Genomic DNA, 16,222 nt, shown 5'->3' with positions numbered 1-16,222 from the left:
TCGCCCTTTTTTCAGTTTGAATGTTTCTTTCCTTCTCTTCTTCTGCTAGCTAGCTGCAATACCGGGTCGATGCGTGGAGCGGACGTGTACCGTCCGTGGAGCGGACGGAGCAAGCCCCATTTCGAAAAATCCATTTAATATGTAGTCCCCCGATGGGGGACGTATCAGATATAAACTGATAAGAACTGATTTTTTTTATTTTTATAAAATATATTTATTACTTTCCAAAAACCAAACAATAATCATCCGTAATTCCATCAACTTAAATATACAATACCAACAAAATACAAATCATTATTCCAAAACTAATAAACAATAACCAATACCAAAAAAACAATAACCAATAACCTATAACCTACAAACTACCCATATACACCACCTATATTACAACAAAATCTCACCCAGTGCTCCCCTTCTCTATCCCGGCTACCTGTGACCCCACCTCCACTCCTAAATCCACTAAAACACCCCCCTCAACCACCATCTCCCTTCCCCTGGACACAGGAGCAGTACCCGGCACATGCCCCACACTTAAGTCCATCACCCCTCCCTCCTCCGGACTCCGGACCGGGGACCCCACATCCCCAAACAGGAAGCCCGTCTCTCCCTCCATCATCCAGGCACTGGCCATACCTGGGAGGTCAAGTTCAGCCAGGGGCTTAAAAGATGAGGAAGACGGAGCCCACGAGGGCCCCGCTACCTCCCCACCCCCCCGTTCTGCCCCTCCCCCCCTCTTTCCACCTCTCCTCCTCCTGCTGTCCACCCGCTCCACCTTCTTTGTCCTCTTGCACGGAGGTGCATTTAGCAGGGGACCTTTATATATATGTTCACATGTGCTCTCGTCCTTTTTCCTTTCCCCCTCTGCCAATCCCCCCACCATCCCTCTCAACTCTTCCACCCTTGCCCTCACCACATCACTTTCCCCCCAGTCCTTCACACCCTCTCGCCCTTCCACCTCTCCTTCCGGTTCCATCACCAAAACCTCCTCCACCTCTTTCCTCTCCTCTGTTCTCTCCACTCTCACCGTCTCCTGACCCTCATCCATCACCGTCTCCTTCTTCTTCTTCTTTTTTTCTCCTTCTACCTCCTTCCCTTCCTCTATTCCGGCCAGCTCTCCTTCCGTTCCCGGCTACCTCCCCTTCCGTTCCGGCCACCTCTCCTTCCGTCCTGACCACCTCTCCTTCCATCCCAGCCACCTTTTCTTCCATCCCGTCCACCTCTCCTTCCTTCCCAGCCACCTCTCCTGTCCCGACCCTCACCGCCTCCTCCTCTTCATCTCTCCTAGACTCCTTCGGCGCAGTCCTTCCACCTCTGCCACCCCCTTCTTCCAGTTCCTCTCTTCCTTTACCTCCTCCATCCCCCGCTCTCGCTCCCCCCCTAGCTGCAGACGCGTATGACCTCTGCCGAGCCGGGCAGTCCCGCCACAGGTGTGCTACCGAGCCACACCCATGACATGCCTTCGGCTCGACACAATCCCTCGAGTGTGTGGCCGTAGGCCATACATCGCCTGCAGAAAGGAGGCTGACGGGCATAATTCAACGTCCCCCTGTCAGCCCCCAGGGAGAACATCGCTGGGGGATGTAGGTAACCATCAAAACCCTCCGGGCCCTCCCTAAGAAGGGCCTGGTATCCTCTCCTCCCAGTCCAGAACCCAAGAGAGTCCTTGAAGAGCCTTCCTGAGGAGACATTATCCATATACCTCCCCAGAAAGGCCCTCACCTCATTATCAGTCACATGGGTGTTATACATAGTCACAGTTACCAATCTAAAATTACTTTTCGCCAGGTTTGTCACGTCATAAAGGCTCAAAGGCCTTGTCATACTTAATTCTTTAGCCTTCTTCAGAATATCTCCATGCTTGTCTTCTCTATGAAAAGTCACGTCAAATGCCCTCTCCATAGGATTTTCTTGCAGGCATAAAACATCCTTTGTCTCGAGCTTCAGTAACCCCATCAATACTGTTCTTCCGAAAGTTTCCCTCCCGAATGGCTCTATAGCTTTCTCCCTCCATGCAAACCTCATTGCATTGGTTAACCCAATTCCTGGTCCAGACTTGTTTAAACTTTTAGGCTCCATTTCTAAAACCTAAAAAGGACGTTTAAACCAAACCAACAAAAACAGCTCTCCAAAAGGAAGCCAAGAGAAAACCAAAAAGACCGCCTTGTAAAAGGACACCGTCCCACAAATTTACCTTATCGCCTTCCTACCTTCGACCTTTTGACTCAGCGAGCTCTGGGGCACCTCGGTACCAAGCTGGATCTGAGCCAAAAGGCCGAGAAGCGATAACCCACAAATGGAACCCTGCAACCGCCGGGCCCCCGGGGGTCTCTACAGACCTCAGCGGGTTGGCAAGAGCCGGCTCCTCCCCACCCACCCACCGTTTCCCCGGCTACAGACAGGCAGGTGTTTTTTGTAAAAAGTCGCTAATGCGTCTTTAAGTCACTATCCTGGCCCATCTCTGTCAATTTCTCTTGAAACAAGATACTGGGCTCTGCAAGAAGCAAAGCCCCTCCAAAAATATGTTGAACTCGTAAGTGTTCCTCTCCACGGAAGTCTTTAGTAAAAGGCGAAAGGCTTGTGCGTAATGAAGAGAAGCCAGAGATAAACGGAGATGCAGTAGGCTTATTTACAAATCAACCATTGCCATATATGAATCTGTGCCAACTGGACTGTGTTGACAGCATGAGCAGTCATGAATAGATGCGCTTGTTTTGAGATCAAAGTGAGAGCTGCATGTAGCCACATGTGCACATTTTGTTAATATCTTTGCTAGTTAGTGAGCTATTAACCTAGTTATAGATCATTTGTAGTCAGTAATAGGGGACTGATTGCTTCCTACAAGAGCACAAAATGTATACATTTCTAGACATCTTTGAAAAGCAAGTCAGGTGAAGAGCTTTTGTTTTGTCTTAAAGGGGCAGTGTTGTATTTTGAGACAGGCTTGAATAAAGTAAGTAGCCAATTCGCAGAGGGTAGCACAATTTGTCTGATTCTCTGTAATAATGGTAAGGGAATAATAATGCATTTTATTTTGTAAAGTGGTTTCTTGCATCAAACAACACAACATAAACAGGTTAATGTCAAGCCCTGCATGTTTTTAAAAAAGTATCATGGAATGTAGGTCTACATTGAACACCACACATTGGCTGTACTACTGTAGGCTGAATGATAGAACAGCTATTTCCATGTTAAAATGTTAGGGGATGCATTTTCTCCATAGTTTTTTTAATGGTTGTCCACTCTGGTAGCCCTACATTATGATCAAATAGCTACAGTAGCCTCACATGGCCTAAATTTGCTCAGTGCCCCCACAATTTGAGGGAACATTGGAGCTGACCTCAACCCCATTAAACACCTTTGGGATGAATTGGAACACAGGCCGCGGGCCATGCCTAATCGCCCAACATCAGAGCCTGACCTCACTAATGCTCTTGTGGCTGAATGGAAGCAAGTCACCGCAGCAATGTTCCAACATCTAGTGGAAATCCTACCCAGAAGAGTGGAGGCTGTTATAGCAGCAAAGGGGCAACCAACAACATATTAATGCCCATTATTTTGGAATGAGATGGTCGACAAGCAGGTGTCCACATACTTTTGGTTATGTAGTATATGTACATGCCATTCCAGAGCATACACCTCACATCTAATACATTCCTCATGTTTAGTAGGAATAACATTAGCAATGTAGAAAATACAATTGAGGAAAGGAACAATCTTACGTATCATTTCTCCGCCTTTCAGACCACCTGTGGCCTCCCTCTATCCTCTTCTGCCTCCTGTCCTCCACCTTCTCGATCCTCTACCTCCTCTCTCCTCTCCTCCACTTCCTCTCTCCTCTCCTCTACCTCCTCTCTCCTTTCCTATACCTATCTTCTTCTCTACAACCGGTCTCCTCTCCTCCACCTCCTCTCTCCTCTCCTCTACTTCCTCTCTCCTCTCCTCTACTTCCTCTCTCCTTTCCTCTACCTATCCTCTTCTCTACATCTGGTCTCCTCTCCTCCACCTCCTCTCTCCTCTCCTCTACTTCCTCTCTCCTCTCCTCTACCTCCTCTCTCCTTTCCTCTACCTATCCTCTTCTCTACATCCGGTCTCCTCTCCTCCACCTCCTCTCTCCTCTCCTCTACTTCCTCTCTCCTCTCCTCTACCTCCTCTCTCCTTTCCTCTACCTATCCTCTTCTCTACTTCCGGTCTCCTCTCCTCCACCTCCTCTCTCCTCTCCTCTACTTCCTCTCTCCTCTCCTCTCCTCTACCTCCTCTCTCCTTTCCTCTACCTATCCTCTTCTCTACATCCGGTCTCCTGTCCTCCACCTCCTCTCTCCTCTCCTCTACTTCCTCTCTCCTCTACCTCCTCTCTCCTTTCCTCTACCTATCCTCTTCTCTACATCCGGTCTCCTCTCCTCCACCTCCTCTCCTCTCCTCTACCCCAGGTGACTACCTCATGAAGCTGGTTGAGAGAATGCCAAGAGTGTGCAAAGCTGTCATCAAGGCAAAGGGTGTCTATTTGAAGAATCTCAAATATAAAATATATTTTGATTTGTTTAACACTTTTTTGGTTACTACATGATTCCATATGTGTTATTTCATAGTATTTCATAGTCTTGATGTCTTCACTATTATTCTACAATGTAGAAAATAGTAAAAATAAAGAAAAACCCTTGAATAGGTAGCTGTTCTAAAACTTTTGACCAGTAGTGTATCTCCAGTCAGATGATCATCATGACTACGCCTGGCAGGTTCCCTCCCTCCCAACCTCCTCCCTCACCTCTCTGCTTCCATCTACTCTCTGGGTCTGCAGCTCAAGCCCATTACGAGTGTTGGGAGAAATAACCTCATCCATGAAATGGAAGAAGTGCTTTGAGAGAAAAAAGCCTCAAACCTGATATGGTGAGAAATGGGAGGGAAGCCATGTGGATTGGAGAACCAATCATGTCTGTGACATCCATCTCAGCTACTAATGCCCTGGCGGTTATATAGAGTATAGTGTTAGAGCTGTAGAAGAGTGGAAGAGCTATTTGTTGTTCTAGGTGAATTAACCCTGTGAGTACAGCATTGTTTCCCCTATGTTTTCTCTCCAATATGGGTCTCCAAGATGGGCCAAGTAACACCTGTATATTCTAAAAAGAAGAAAGACAAAATGTGCTGGTTTTTAAGACAAAACAATGGACTATGTGGGAGCTGATTCAAGACTGTTGGAAAAGTCATTTACCAAATGTCAGTCCACCAGGAGAGGCAGTGGAAGGACATTTCAGTAAAGAAATGACTGAGAAAGGAAATTGTAGGAAATTCTAAATCCATTATGGCTTTCATTTCTTTGGACATTTTGACTTGGCTTGTTTTTTAAACTTTTATCCCAAGGTTGCCTCAGTTTGCAGTTAAAAAGTAAAGAGCATTTTCCCCCAGTGATAATCTTACTCCAGACGTTCTTTGGTAAATGAGTCCTATATGAATAGAACACTGCTCCTGCTCTCTCCTGGCAGGTGGCCTAGTGGTTAGAGCATTGGGCCGTTTGAATGCCTGAGCAGACAAGGTGAAATAAAATCTGTAGATTTGCTGTACTACCATTGCTGACAATGTACAACAACACATGTCACTTCAACTATCCGGTGTATGTGACAATATATATATTTTTTTCCTTTCTCTCTCTCCTTCTCTCCAGCAGAAAGAAAGGTTGACGGTGGTGAAAAGTGATGCATCCGTTGATTAAGGTGACGCATCCGTTGATTTAGGTACCACACATACAGTAGTCAAGATGGAGGACTGTGGAACAGCAGGACTTGGTATCGATTGATCATCCCGACTGCTAGAGGATTTAAAACCTTTTCAACAGCAGGAGGAACATTTGTCATGTTAAAGTACAGTACAGCCTGCTACAACTGCTCCCGGCCAGACCTTGGGACCCGGTAATGCGCTGACAAGATATTATTAATATACAGTGCCTTCAGAAAGTATTCACACCACTTGACTCTTTCAAATGTTTTTGTTTTACAGCCTAAATTTAAAATCGATTCAAATCCCAACTTTTATTGTCACTGGCCTACACAATGTAAATGGGACCATATTTTCATGTTGCACACCTTTAAGTTGTCTCACTAAATGCTTTTAATATTTGCATATGGATTTCTAAAATGTATAGTTGGTTTGAGGTTTTTTGAAGTCATTGAATTTTAAGCTATTGACATTTTAAAATAATGCTCCATGTAAATTGTGTAATTAACTGATGGTCACTAACTAGCCACATAGGGATATCAAATGTCAAACCAAATTGACCGGCATTACGAATGGGTTGCGTGTAGCTGTGCTCCGAATTGATGATACTTGGGTGCTGCCAGCTGTGGGCATGTGGACAGGGTTGAAATAAACCCAACCCAAGGAAAACTGTTATGGTAAACCTTAATTCCGTGACATAAAATGTTTTCTTAATTATCTCTCAAATCTCTGTTTTGGACAAAAATGAATTTATTACCAAAAATATCCTATTTACATTTTGTAGTCAATTTTGACCCTGGAACATTTTTTTCTGACTAATGTCAATATTCTACCAGAGAAGTTGTCTATTGCCTTCACTTGTCTGTGGTCTGTCAAGAGGGGATTTGCAGTGCTTCACACCCTGCGACCTTTTCCACATTTTGTTGTGTTACAAAGTGGGATTTGAGTTGATTTCATTTGGATTTAATTAGATCAACGATCTACCCAAAATACTCTAATTTCAAACTGGAAGAAAAATGCTGACATTTGAAACACAATTATGAAAAATAAAAACACTCATATATATTGATTAGATTAGTATTCAGCCCCCTGAGACAATACATGCTAGAAACAACTTTGGTAGCGATTACAGCTGTGAGTCTTTCTGGGTAAGTCTCTAAGAACTTTGGACACCTGAAATGTACAATATTTGCACATTTTTCTTTTTTAAATTCTTCAAGCTCTGTCAAGTTGGTTGTTGATCATTACTAGAAAGCCCTTTTCAAGTCTTTGACACATTTCTTGCAGTATTACTTAAGTGCCTTGTTGCATGCTTTGGAATATTTTTAGTTCTGTACAGGCTTGCTTCTTTTCCCTCTGTCATTTAAAGTGCATTCTGAAAATACACACAATACCCCATAATGAATTAGAATTTTTTGCAAAAACCAAACCATGAGGTCAAAGGAATTGTCCGTCGAGCTCCGAGACAGGATTTGAGGCACAGATATGGGGAAGGGTACAAAACTATTTCTGCAGCATTGAAGGTCCCCAAGAACACAGTGGCCTCCATCATTCTTAATGGAAAAAGTTTGGATCCCCCAAGACTCTTCCTAGAGCTGGCCTCCCGGCCAAACTAAGCAATCAGGGGAGAAGGGCCTTGGTCAGAGAGGTGACCAAGAACCTGGTGGTCACTCTGACAGAGCTTCGGAGTTCCTCTGTGGAGATGGACAACCATCTCTGCAGGACAACCATCTCTGCAGCACTCCACCAATCAGACCTTTATGGTAAAGTGGCCAGACGGACGCCACTCCTCAGTAAAAGGCACATGACAGCCCGCTTGGAGTCAAAAAGCACCTAAAGGATTCTCAGACCATGAGAAACAAGATTCTCTGGTATGAAGAAACCGAGATTGAGCTATTTGGGCTGATTGCCAAGTGTCACGTCTGGAAGTAACCTGGCACCATCCCTACGGTGAAGCATGGTGGTGGCAGCATCATGCTGTTGGGGATGTTTTTCAGCGGCAGGGACTGAGAGACACACAGGATCGAGGGAAAGATGAACGGAGCAAAGTACAGAGAGATCCTTGATGAAAACCTTCTCCAGAGCGCTCAAGACCTCGGACCGGGGAGAAGTTTCACCTTCCAACAGGACAACGACACAGCACACAACCAAGACAACACAGGAGTGGCTTCGGGACAAGTCTTTGAATGTCCTTGAGTGGCCCAGCCAGAGCCCGGACTTGAACCCGATCAAACATCTCTGGAGAGACCTGAAAATAGCTGTGGAGTGAAGCTCCCCATCCAACCTGACAGAGCTTGAAAGGATCTACAGAGAAGAATGGGAGAAACTCCACAAATATAGGTGTGCCAAGCTTGTTGCGTTATACCCAAGAAGACTTGAGTCTGTAATCGCTGCCAAAGGTGCTTCAAAAAAGTACTGAGTAAAGGGTCTGAATACTTATGTAAATGTCACATTTCCATTTATTTTTTATTTTTTTATAAATCAGCAACAAAAAAAATCGAATAACCTGTTTTTGCTTTGACATTATGGGGTATTGTGTGTAGATTGATGATGGGGGAAAATACAATTTAATCCATTTTAGAATAAGGTTGTAACGTGACAAAATGTGGGAAAAGTGAAGGGGTCTGAATACTTTCCGAATGCACTGTATGTTAATATTGTGGAGTAACTCAAATGTTTTTTTTTTCGAAACTACCAATCGGTGCCCTTCTTTGCGAGACATTGAAAAACCTCCCTGGACTTTATGGTTGAATCTGTGCTTGAAATTCACTAATCGATTAAAGGGACATTGCAGATAATTGTATGTGTGGGATATAGAGATGGGGTAATCGTAACAAAATCAAGTTAGCCTCTATTATCGAACACAGATTGAGTCCATGCAATTTTTCTGTGATTTGTTAAGCATATTCTTAATCCTGAACTTATTTATGTTTGCCATAACAAAGGGGTTGAACATGTATTGACTCAACACATTTCAGCTTTTCATGTTTTATTTATTTGTAAACATTTCTAAATCCATAATTCCACATTGACATTATGGGGTATTGTGTGTGATTTATTGACGGTCCCTAACTACCCCCGGAGGCTATCAGGCTGAAGCTTATTGGTGAACGAAGTTGGCTAGCACAAGCAACTTCCAGACACAAGACTGGTTAGGCTGTTTTAAGTTATCTAGAAGGGTGAGTGACTGTAACTGTGTACTGTTTTGGCAGAGTGAATGTACAAACGCTTGCAACGTGCAAACACACACACACACACACACACACACACACACACACACACACACACAAGAGACACCCACATTAAACCCCCTTCCCAAGACAACTCTCGTTTGTCTTCAGTCATGGCCGCTGCATGTCTTAATGAGTAAGCTAAAAAAACAAGGTCAAATCAGTAAGTTCAGACCCCCTTTAACAATTCCCTCATGTTCACATAATGGAAAATAATGAACATTTAAAATGCGGGGAGTTTTAACCCATGAATATCATCATTGATTAGTGTGATAGTTTCCAGGGTCCCTATTGGTACCTTGAATTGAGTTGCTTCTGGGGTACTTCTGCAGCTTCCAGCGTACTGCAAATTGCAAAGTGGCAAATGTTTTTAGTCACCAAGCATCACCGTGACAAAACGCAACATTCATTGTAATCATGTTTGCCATTTCAGAGTCACATCTCACTAACTATTGAAGCGATGTGAGCTGACAACATATCATGATGATGTGAATTAAGGCAATAACTTTAAACTCTTGTCAGCCCGCAAGTCTTTCTCTCCTCCCCCATTTCCCCCCAAACTTCTTCTCTTAGCCAGCTCTGAAACCCACATGTTTCAATATGCCCCTGTTCTTATTTATTAAAGTAGAGCTGGCATGTCAGAGTCACAGTCCCTGGGCTTTGCATATCTTACACGGTCCCTGATTACGACAGTCAGTGGCGGCAGCAGCATCAGCCAGCCGTTCCGTGAAGACCGCAGCAGGCTCGCAGATTTACACCACGGCCCTGGGGCAATGGCATTACACGAGACATTGGCAGGAAAAGCCTGGTCAACATGAAAGACATCGTCCACGGGATCCCTGCTGCAGCCAACCGAAGCCACTAGGGTGCCGTCAAAACCGCCGATGACGGCGGTGTAATGGTGGTACTGAGCCTAATAGTGGCTCCTGTTGCCCTTGGACTATGTCGTTCCAAACGTTTTAATTGCTCTGTCTTGTTTAAGCCACAAGACAAAGAATCGTATTAGCATACAGAAAAAAAACATGTATACAGTAAAGTATTTAGCATTTGTACGATTTTGATGAACAATGTGCTACCATGGCAACGGTAACAGTTAGATTTCTAGTCAGAGACGACACGAACACACAAAGACACACATTTTATTATTGCGCTGTTGCTTTAAGAGGAGAGGACAGTTGATTAAGTGAGATGTCTCATTGGTTAGTCATGTCGTCTTACTCGATTACTACGGTCTCTGCAATGGGGTCATGCAAGTGAGCACAGATGAACAGCCCTCTAATGGCTTACTACTGCAGCCTAAGTCTGCTTTTCCCTCCAGACCTTAGCAATAGATGTTGATGTAGTACTGAGCAGAACAACGGTCCTGTTGAGGGGCGTTTTACACCTTTCCTTGTGCTGAGCCATTAGTGCTTTTTTCGGTCCGTTTCGGTTCGACTACTAAAAAAATCATCACCATTTACAATTTCTATATATTTTTTTAACATGAAATATATTATGAAATAATGACGTTACAATGATTTTAGAGCTTTTTAATGGAAATTCCAAAGCCAAAAATGGTAAACATTCAATTACGAAAACATTGAAAATATTCCGTTGTCTCTGTCGGCTCCACATTGGGTAGACATCAATAGAAAAATAGGAAATTATTTTTTTACTTTATAAAATATTTCAGTTGTGTATATTGCTTAGTTTTTATTTGATTACTTTATCATTTGAATACCTTAAAGTAATAATCTAATCTCTGCTCAGGCAGTAGCAGTCCGCCTGCCAGGCCAGCTGACGTTATGTGCTCCCCAGACTGTACCGTCTTTCGTCATCCTAATTAGCTAGCCTAAGTATGCTGCAGCGCTGTCCTATGAAATTATTTGACTAGTTCTTCAAAGTAGATAAGGTATACTTTCACAAACTCTCTCTGTCCCTCTCGTTTTGTGTTGTGTACATTACTCTCATGTGGTCTATGCAGTCTGTGTGTATCTAACCTAAGATAGCAGGCGTATAGGGGTATCCGTCCAGAGATCTGTACACAATGATGAGATGCGTCACTACAGTCCCTGGTTCGTTCCCAGGCTGTATCACATCCGGCCCGTGATTGGGAGTCCCATAGGGGGGTGCACAATTGGCCCAGCGTGAAACCAATTTGGCAAGAGTGAAATCTCTTGCTTCGCCTCTACCTCTCAGATCCGAAAAAAAAATGGCCCAATAGATTATGGTCATTGTAATTAATTACCACGTTTATGTGCTGAACTAGGTTGAATATTAGCTTAGTGAAAACTACAATTCCCTTCAGCCAAGTGTCCCATGGTTCTGGACTGATTTCTCCAATTTCTCTCTAGAGAAACAGCACGTTGGGCTCAAACAAAAAAACTAACAAAATGATATTCAAGTAATTGAACCGACGTCGGTCACTGAAATCCAGTTAATTGCTCAGCACTATTGCATGATAACAATTTTAGTATACAGACTGTAATATAATCTGTAAACACTTTCCACACAGAGATAGTCTGAGGACGGAAGTGGTCGAGGTGTATAAAAACACACAGAAAGAAAACTATGCCGATGGAAATAATTAATGTACTAGCAGCCTATTTCCTAGTTTCACTTCATGTCCATTGTGTTCCAAACCCTTTTTACACAACAGCGATTTTTAATTAACTATGGATTGGAGTGTGTGAGCAGTAATGAGAGAGAACTGAATGGGTCTGAAAAGGGGAGAGAAACATTTTCTCGATTCGTTTTTATAAGTAAATTAGGAGTAAATTTGATTTGTGCCTGACGTTTTGAAGACTGGGTAGTCATTGTATTTCTCAGCTATATTATACTGCTCTAATTCTTTACCAACAACCGGGGGACCTTCATCCGATCTTCTGTCTCTTCCCATCTGTTGACACACCCATACAATCAGAAAGTTACTGAATATATTCTGCTCTACCACCGGAATATATTATTGCATGACCATACTGACCAACATGTGTTTTTTTTTTCAGAATCTCTAGTCTATTTCGTCTATTTAAACTGGTATAGACCTACATACCCTGACAGAGGTGCTTAATTGGATTCACCTACTTTTAAACAGGGGGAGTTTTAAATAATGAACCAGGAAATTGCTGCCTGTAGGAACTGGAAGTTCATTAAAAAAATGATAATCCTGAAATAGAAAATGCACACAAGCCCGATGTGAATGCTATTGCTTTCTCTTTCTTAGAATAAGTTCACTTCCTGATTAATAAGGAGATGAAGGACAGTTTCTGTGTTGTACATGGTACTTTAGCATTAAACTCTTCTTGTGTATTGAAGAGCTTTCAGTGCAGCCTTCCTTCCTGTCTGGACAACCATGGTGATTCCTTTCCACGGCTGTGACCTAATTTTCCGCTACAATTTGCTGATGATATTTCATGTAAAACCTAACTGAGGGAAAAGGGCTGGTATAAAACTTTCAACATGCACTACCACTAATGTGAACTGTCACAAGTGCTGTCTGCCATTAAATACGACAGGCCCCTCTGTTGCGCTGCCACCCAGCCCAGTTAAATACCATCTGGCATCACGCTGCATTAGTGAAGCCACATTAAGCCACGTAGAACATGAATCTTTCTCAGCTCCAGGTGTTCTGGGGAATGTGCAGCTCTGGTCTGGCAACACACGGACTCTATGGCCTTTTACTCTCTGCAACAACACCACCATGCACATTTTATTATCTGCGAACTAGGAGAGATAATAATGTCTCCACTCAGACCAATGATTATCATACAGAACCCATCCTGTACAGTACACAACCCTGGGTGATACTTACAGGAAGAGAAACAGTCCACTGTGATACAGCTCATCTGACTTGGAAAACATGTAAACTCAGCTCCATTTTAAGACCCTGTAGTAGTACCCACTGGTGACTGTACTGTAGCTGCTACCAGGAGAGGAATAGAGTTTAGAGGCAGGAGAGAGAGGAGAGAAACCCATCCATTTAATCACCAGCAGTAAGACTCACGGCGATGGTGATTAAAGTAAAACAAAGAGCCATTTCCCCTCCACCTCTGGAGTAGTGATGGCCAGAAATAGAGAGAGAGAGAGAGACCAGAAAAAGAACCAGAGAGACCAGAGAGATACTTTTTTTAAAGAGAAAGTAGCCTCTCTTTATGGCCCCGCCTCTCCTATACTTTCTCCCCTCCCATCTCCTCTCCTCTCCTCCCCTCTCCTCCCCTCAACTCTGGTCTGTCTGCTCTCTGGTCCAGCTGCTCTGCTCCCATTAGAGCCTCTCCTCTCCCCTCCCATCTCCTCCCCTCTCCTCTCCTCTGGTCTGTCTGCTCTCTGGTCCAGCTGCTCTGCTCCCATTAGAGCCTCTCCTCTCTGGCAGGTGTCACCCTGTACCAGATGCATGGCCGTCTCCCAGACACCTTCCTGTCCCATCATTAAGCCATCAACGCTGCATCACTGGGGACAGAGAGAAAACAGGCTGTGGCAGGAATAATCCTGCTACTAACCTGTCCAGATGAATACCACATGGGCCTGCCAGACAAATGTTAAACAAAGCAGGAGCAGACAACCAACAGGCCGCTACCGCAGGAGAGAGATGAAGAGAGAGATGGAGAGAGAGAGAGACCAGAGGGAAAGAGAGGGATGGACTCCTCCTCGTCAACCTTAGTATGTAGAAAGGCGCTCTCTCTCCTCTCCCCTTCCCTTTGTGCTGAGCTCAACCTTGTTAGGATAGAGAGGTGGGTCCTCAGGGCTGACTCCTCCTACCTGTTAGGATAGAGAGTTGGGTCCTCAGGGCTGACTCCTCCTACCTGTTAGGATAGAGAGTTGGGTCCTCAGGGCTGACTCCTCCTACCTGTTAGGATAGAGAGTTTTTTTGTTTTTTTTTAACCGTTATTTAACCAGGCAAGTCAGTTAAGAACAAATTCTTATTTTCAATGACGGCCTAGGAACAGTGGGTTAACTGCCTTGTTCAGGGGCAGAACAACAGATTTGTACCTTGTCAGCTCGGGGATTTGAACTTGCAACCTTCTGGCTACTAGTCCAACGCTCTAACCACTAGGCTACCCTGCCACCCCCCAGTTGGGTCCTCAGGGCTGACTCCTCCTATCTGTTTGGATAGAGAGGTGGGTCCTCAGGGCTGACTCCTCCTATCTGTTTGGATAGAGAGGTGGGTCCTCAGGGCTGACTCCTCCTATCTGTTTGGATAGAGAGGTGGGTCCTCAGGGCTGACTCCTCCTATCTGTTAGGATAGAGAGGTGGGTCCTCAGGGCTGACTCCTCCTATCTGTTTGGATAGAGAGGTGGGTCCTCAGGGCTGACTCCTCCTATCTGTTTGGATAGAGAGGTGGGTCCTCAGGGATGACTCCTCCTATCTGTTTGGATAGAGAGGTGGGTCCTCAGGGATGACTCCTCCTATCTGTTAGGATAGAGAGGTGGGTCCTCAGGGCTGACTCCTCCTACCTGTTTGAGTTGAGCAGGATGGATTTTATCCTTCTCAATCAACTACTTGTCTGTTTTTCTCTCTGCTGCTAGAACAGTACGTTCTCTCTCTCTCTCTCCCTCTCCCTCCCTCCCGCTCTCTCTCTCTCTCTCTGAGTCAGCCAACTCTGCCTGCCATACCCTCAGGCTCCACAATAGAGTTGGGACCAACACACCATAACACCACCATCAGCGATGGGAGTATGGGAGAGGAATATATTAGCGGTACCAGACCTGGGTAATAATAATAATTTCACATTCTTTAGCTTTGCTTGATTGAGCTCGCCTTGTTATATATAGCCATGTTATTTTTACTCGTTATTGTTATTCGTTATTCAGTGTGTATTCATCCCTCGTGTCTCTATATTGTTGAAAAAAGGAACCGTAAGTAAGCATTTCACTGTTGGTCCACATCTGTTGTTTACGAAGCATGTGACAAATACAATTTCATTTGACTGCCTGGCGCAATGGAACCAATAGAAATGTCCCAAAAGTGCAAACCACACCCACCTGGCAATCCAGCCAGGCTCAATCAAACACAAAAAAAGTATTGGAAAGATGTGTGAGAAACACAGCACACCAGCGATGGGGAGATGGGAGATGGAGAGGAATACAGTAGTAGTACTAACACAGGTAGGTACACATGTACAGGAAGCCCCACGTTCCCAACTGTCAACCGCATGCAGCATTTTAATGGAGCTGCTCAGAGCGCCGAATCTAATTAACAAAGTCGTGCTTGAATAACACTGAAAGACAGCATTATTGTAATCACTGTCAGTTGTCATCTGAGAGACAAATTAAAAATCCAATTAGTTAAACTAGCAAGTAGCTAGTGCAGTGAAGTCACTTCAGAACAGAGATGAGGCTGCCAAACTGTAGGCTAATAACTGAGCCAAGTGGATCCTCCAGTCCTTCAGTGTTGGTCAAAACCTGGCTGTTACCCAAAATGGCACCCTATTCCCTATATATTAAAGTGCACTACCTTCGACTAGAGCTGGTCAAAATGAGTGCACTACAGTATATAGGGAATAGGGTGCTATTTGGGACACTGCCCCCCTCTCACCCTGCTCACTGTTGTCCACTCTTGCTGCATGTAAAGTACACTATTAAACACGCCTACAGTGCACCATGTTGGGAGTTGAGTCAAGGAGAGTTTTATCAAACCCGAAATCAAAGCCAAAACTGAGAGAGGAGGAATATTTTCATCTGAAGAAGATATCAGATCAAATGAGTTAATGTAGTGAGCGTAATTTGAGTAGAGATGCATTATTTAAAAGGGAATGGGTGAGTAGGACAGTAGAACTGCCATGCACTGTACGGGAGCAGGGCTCATGCTTTCTTCTTAACACTGCCTTTCTAAGTTCCTTTGACAAGTGTTGGGGAGAACTACAAGTAGCTCAACTAGCAATTGAATTGCATTTTGCTATGAGCTCGGTGCTGGCTGAATTCCAATCTCGGTAACGTTTTCAGTAGTTAATTATTTTTCCATGTAGTGGTGTAGCTCAGTGGTTCTCAAACAGGGGGGGGGGGAGTACTTCAGAGTGCAGTACCTTTACAGTCATACATCTAACACTCTTGATGTCTGGATTAATCAATTCTAATTCATGCAGGAGTCGCTAATGCAGGATCAAATGTGGTAAAGCACCATCCTCGAGCGTGCCCCTACTGCGCCTCTGCATGGCGGATGTAGGCCCTAGTACCCCATTTACAATACAGCCCATCCATACTTCCAGCAGCTTCAAGCACCATGGGGGTTACACGGTGGGGATGGCCTTGCAAGCCTATAAAAGAAATGTCAGGCATTAGGAGTTATCTATGGCTCTGTTGTGCAGAGGTGGC

At 44.4% G+C, this 16,222-nt stretch overlaps 1 protein-coding gene, 1 non-coding gene and 1 pseudogene across 3 annotated transcripts in view; all 3 read right to left on the bottom strand.

Moving 5' to 3' along the window:
* Positions 1 to 16,222, bottom strand: part of LOC109894743 (polypeptide N-acetylgalactosaminyltransferase-like 6) — a 247,805-nt gene that overhangs the window by 135,823 nt on the left and 95,760 nt on the right. The gene's annotated exons all lie outside the window — the stretch shown is intronic.
* LOC116374730 (uncharacterized) lies at positions 61 to 214 on the bottom strand (annotated as a pseudogene).
* Positions 2,488 to 2,604, bottom strand: LOC116374737 (U5 spliceosomal RNA). Its single transcript, XR_004210698.1, has one exon. It is a non-coding gene; the product is annotated as a U5 spliceosomal RNA (small nuclear RNA).

This window comes from Oncorhynchus kisutch, linkage group LG7 (assembly GCF_002021735.2).
Source record: "Oncorhynchus kisutch isolate 150728-3 linkage group LG7, Okis_V2, whole genome shotgun sequence".
NCBI lineage: Eukaryota > Metazoa > Chordata > Actinopteri > Salmoniformes > Salmonidae > Oncorhynchus > Oncorhynchus kisutch.
This window is presented reverse-complemented; position numbering and strand designations above follow the sequence as displayed.